A 5,701-nucleotide genomic window follows, 5' to 3' on the forward strand; every position below is an offset into this window, starting at 1 on the left:
AACAGAAACAATTGCATTAATTCATCGAGACGCTGCAGAGCTCCTCACCCCCAACAATGGAGTTTAGAGACTCATGCCGTTAAAGTGTATAAAATTCAGATCTGAAAATGTCATGAGGTACAGAGTTAATCTCTAAAAGTTGTTTAAATAGTAAACTAGTAACCTAGGTTTACAAAAAATGAGTAAACTATGATAGATGGTGCAGAAATCCACTTCTGGGGCCCACTTGGTGTGTGCTGGGGCTGAGACTTAAGCTTCTCACGTGCCTGGGGCTGTTTTGGGCGTTCAACGCCAGGTTGTAACCTGTTTCTGGCGTTGAACTCCAGCTTGTAACCTGTTTCTGGCGCTGGACGCCAGACAGCAGCATGATACTGGCGTTGAACGCCAGTTTACGTCATCTATATTTGCGCAAAGTATGGACTATTATATATTGCTGGAAAGCCCTGGATGTCTACTTTCCAACGCCGTTAAGAGCGCGCCAATTGGACTTTTGTGGCTCCAGAAAATCCATTTCGAGTGCAGGGAGGTCAGAATCCAACAGCATCAGCAGTCCTTTTTCAGCCTAACTCAGATTTTTACTCAACTCCCTCAATTTCAGCCAGAAAATACCTGAAATTACAGAAAAACACACCAACTCAAAGTAAAGTCTAGAAATATGATTTTTTGCCTAAAAACTAATAATATTCTACTAAAAACTAATTAAAACATACTAAAATCTACATGAAGTTACCCCCAAAAAGCGTATAAAATATCTGCTCATCACAACACCAAACTTAAACTGTTGCTTGTCCTCAAGCAACTAGATAAATAAAATAGAATTAAAAGAAATTAAGAAGTAATAATATTTCAGAGTTTTTAAGTGGAGCTCAGATTCTTATTAGATGAGCGGGGCTTGTAGCTTTTTGTTTCTGAACAGTTTTGGCATCTCCCTTTATCCTTTGAAATTCAGAATGATTGGCATCCATAGGAACTCAGAATTCAGATAGTATTATTGATTCTCCTAGTGTAGTATGTTGATTCTTGAACACAGTTACTTTATGAGTCTTGGCCGTGGCCCTAAGCACTTTGTTTTCCAGTATTACCACCGGATACATAAATGCCACAGACACATGACTGGGTGAACCTTTTTCAGATTGTGACTCATCTTTGCTAAAGTCCCCATTTAGAGGTGTCCAGAGCTCTTAAGCACACTCTTTTTGCTTTGGATCACGACTTTAACCACTCAGTCTCAAGTTTTTCACTTGGACCTGCATGCCACAAGCATATGGTTAGGGACAGCTTGATTTAGCTGCTTAAGCCTGGAACTATTTCCTTGGGCCCTCCTATCCACTGATGCTCAAAGCCTTGGATCCTTTTCACCCTTGCCTTTTGGTTTTAAGGGCTGTTGGCTTTTATTCCTTTTCTTGATCCAATGATTTCTTGTAAATTTTTTTTTCACTGCTTTTTCTTACTTCAAGAATCAATTTCATGATTTTTCAGATCATCAATAATATTTCTCTTGTTCATCATTCTTTCAAGAGCCAACAATTTTAACATTCATAAAATTTAATATAAAAAATATGCACTGATCAAGCATTCATTCAGAAGACAAAAAGTATTGCCACCACATATAAATAATTAGAATTTTCCTTATTAAGAACTCAAAAAAATTAAATTGCCTCTTTATTCTACAAATCTACTATTTTATTCATGTTTGATGATGATGAGAAAAATAAATTATAACTTAATTGAAAATAAAATCAAAATAGATATGCTAATTACTACTACTCCTATATAACTTCTAAGGTAAATTTCTATAATAATACTATCACAGAGTTAAAGCTTAAAATTAGAACTTAACAACCTGTATTTTGGGAAGTAGATGTTCCTCTAGTCTGTGGGGTGCTTGGTCCTTCAAGGAATAGCTTCTGATGCTTTAGTTCCTTCAGTTCACATCCTTGCTCTTCCTGTTCCCTTAGGTGCCATGATCTTGATGAGTTTTAGCTCAGTGATCATGGCAAATCACACCAAACTTAGAGGTTTGCTTGTCCTCAAGCAAAAGAAAAGAAAGGAGGGGAATAGAGGGAGAGGCAATTTCAAAATCCAAAAGATATGATGAGTTGAAAAAGATTTGAAAAAGATTTGGATTGGAAAAAGATTTGTGTTTATGAATTAGATACATTTGACATTTTTGAAAAAGGGATTTTAGAAATTAGTGTTTTTAGAAATTAGGATTAAAATTTTTTTTGGAATTGAAGGATGATATTTTAAAACATGTTTATGCAAGAAATTATGAATTGAAACATAAAAATTAGAAAATTTATGAAGAAAAATGAATTTTACCTCCTCCCCACCATTCTGGCGTTAAACGCCCAAATGCTGCTTGTTTTTGGCGTTTAACGCCCAATTGCTACTTCTCCTGGGCGTTCAACGCCTAGCTGTTGCTTCTTTCTGGCGTTGAACGCCAGGAAGTCCTTTGTCACTGGGCGTTTTTCTGAACGCCCAGGACGCTGTCAATCTGGCGTTAAACACCCAAAAGGTGCTTCTTTCTGGCGTTCAACGCCCAAAAGATGCTCCTTTCTGGCGTTTAACGCCCAGATGGCTACCCTTACTGGCGTTGAACGCCCAGTGGGTGCTTCGTTTGGGTTAAACGCCCAAATGCTGCTTGTTTTGGGCGTTTAACGCCCAATTGCTGCTTCTCCTGGGTGTTCAACGCCCAGCTGTTGCTTCTTTCTGGCGTTGAACGTCAGGAAGTCCCTTGTCACTGGGCATTTTTCTGAATGTCCAGGACGCTGTCAATCTGGCGTTAAACGCCCAGAAGGTGCTTCTTTCTGGCGTTCAACGCCCAGAAGATGCTCCTTTCTGGCGTTTAACGCCCAGATGGCTACCCTTACTGGCGTTGAACGCCCAGTGGGTGCTTCTTCTGGGCGTTCAATGCCCAAAATGTTTCTTACTGGCTTTTTCACGCCAGTGAGCTTCCAAATTCCCTTGTAACTCTGTGAATCCAATCAATTGCTATTTTACCTTTTGAAGATACTTTGACATATACCTGTAAAAATTAATTAGCAAAAACAAATAAAATTAAATTTTGTGAATGGCTGGGTTACCTCCCAGCAAGCGCTTCTTTATTGTCCTTAGCTGGACAGTGAGCTCTCATGGAGTCTCACAGTTAATCATAGCAAGGTTGGGACCTCCCAACATCAAACTTAGAGTTTGAATGTGGGGGTTCAACACCAAACTTAGAGTTTGGTTGTGGCCTCCCAACACCAAACTTAGAGTTGGACTGTGGGGGCTTTGGTTGACTCTGCAGTGAGAGAAGCTTTTCATGCTTCCTCTCCATGGTTACAGAAGGAGAACTTTGTGTCTTATAGTTTGTAATGTCTGCAAACCCAGAGCTTCCTGAACAGCAAACAATTGCTCATCCGGAAAGGTTTCAGAGATCTCAGTAGGAGGGAGGGATGCTCCTGCTACTGGTTCTATCTGGGACAGGTGATCAGCTACTTGATTTTCTGTTCCTTTTCTGTCTCTTATTTCTATATCAAACTCTTGCAGAAGCAACACCCATCTTATGAGCCTGGGCTTTGAATCCTACTTTGTGAGTAGATATTTAAAAGCAGTATGGTCAGTGTACACAATCACTTTTGATCCTACTAAGTAGGATCTAAACTTGTCAATGGCATAAACCACTGCAAGTAATTCTTTTTCTGTGGTTGTGTAATTTTTCTGGGCATCATTTAAAACACTGCTAGCATAATAAATGACATGCAGAAGCTTGTTATGCCTCTGTCCTAATACTGCACCAATGGTATGGTCACTGGCATCACACATTAGTTCAAAGGGTAATGTCCAGTCTGGTGCAGAAATAACTGGTGCTGTGACCATCTTAGCTTTTAGGGTCTCAAACGCCTGCAGACACTTTGTGTCAAACACAAATGGCGTGTCAGCAGCTAGCAGATTGCTCAGAGGTTTTGCAATTTTTGAAAAATCCTTTATAAACCTCCTATAGACTCCTGCATGCCCTAGAAAGCTTCTGATTGCCTTAACATTGGCAGGTGGTGGTAATTTTTCAATTACTTCAACTTTAGCTTGATCCACCTCTATTCCCTTGTTTGAAATTTTATGCCCAAGGACAATCCCTTCAGTCACCATAAAGTGACATTTTTCCCAGTTTAAAACTAGGTTGGTCTCTTGGCATCTTTTCAGAACAAGTGCTAAATGGTTAAGGCAGGAGCTGAATGAGTCTCCAAATACTGAAAAGTCATCCATGAAGACTTCCAGAAACTTCTCTACCATATCAGAGAAGATAGAGAGCATGCACCTTTGAAAGGTTGCAGGTGCATTGCACAAGCCAAATGGCATCCTTCTGTATGCAAATACTCCAGATGGACATGTGAAAGCCGTTTTCTCTTGATCCTGGGGATCTACTGCAATTTGATTATAACCTGAATATCCATCCAGGAAGCAGTAGTATTCATGACCTGCTAGTCTTTCTAGCATCTGGTCTATGAATGGTAAAGGAAAATGATCCTTTCTGGTGGCTGTATTGAGCCTTCTATAATCAATACACATACGCCACCCTGTAACTGTTCTTGTAGGAACCAGTTCATTTTTTTCATTATGAACCACTGTCATGCCTCCCTTCTTAGGGACGACTTGGACAGGGCTTACCCAGGGGCTGTCAGAAATAGGATAAATAATCCCAGCCTCTAGTAATTTAGTAACCTCCTTCTGCACCACTTCCTTCATGGCTGGATTCAGCCGCCTTTGTGGTTGGACCACTGGCTTGGCGTCACCCTCCAATAGGATCTTGTGCATGCTTCTGGCTGGGCTAATGCCCTTGAGATCACTGATGGACCACCCAAGAGCTGTCTTGTGTGTCCTTAGCACTTGAATTAGTGCTTCCTCTTCATGTGGCTCTAAGGTAGAGCTTATGATTACAGGAAAGGTATCACCTTCTCCCAGAAATGCATATTTCAGGGAAGGTGGTAATGGTTTGAGCTCGAGTTTGGGAGGTTTCTCCTCTTCCTGAGGGATTTTCAGAGGTTCTATTATACTCTCTGATTCCTTCAAATCAGGCTGAACATCTTTAAAGATGTCTTCTAGCTCTGATTCGAGACTCTCAGCCATATTGACCTCTCTTACCAGAGAGTCAATGATATCAACACTCATGCAGTCATTTGGGGTGTCTGGATGTTGCATAGCTTTGACAACATTCAACTTGAACTCTTCCTCATTGACTCTCAGGGTTACTTCCCCTTTTTGGACGTCAATGAGGGTTCGGCCAGTTGCTAGGAAAGGTCTTCCTAGAATGAGAGTTGCACTCTTGTGCTCCTCCATTTCCAGCACCATAAAGTTAGTAGGAAAGGCAAATGGCCCAACCTTGACAATCATGTCTTCAATCACGCCCGATGGGTATTTAATGGAGCCATCAGCAAGTTGAAAACATATCCGGGTTGGTTTGACTTCTTCAGTTAAACCAAGCTTTGTGATAATAGATGCATGTATTAGGTTGATACTTGCCCCAAGGTCACATAGAGCTTGCTTGGTGCAAGTACCCTCTAATGTGCATGGTATCATAAAGCTTCCGGGATCCTTAAGCTTCTCAGGTAAGCTTTTCTGGGATAACTACACTGCATTCTTCAGTGAGGTAAACTTTTTCAGTTTCCCTCCAATCCTTCTTATGACTTAAGATCTCTTTCATGAACTTGGCATAAAAGGGTAC

Source organism: Arachis duranensis, chromosome 4 (genome assembly GCF_000817695.3).
Source record: "Arachis duranensis cultivar V14167 chromosome 4, aradu.V14167.gnm2.J7QH, whole genome shotgun sequence".
Classification (NCBI taxonomy): Eukaryota; Viridiplantae; Streptophyta; class Magnoliopsida; order Fabales; family Fabaceae; genus Arachis; species Arachis duranensis.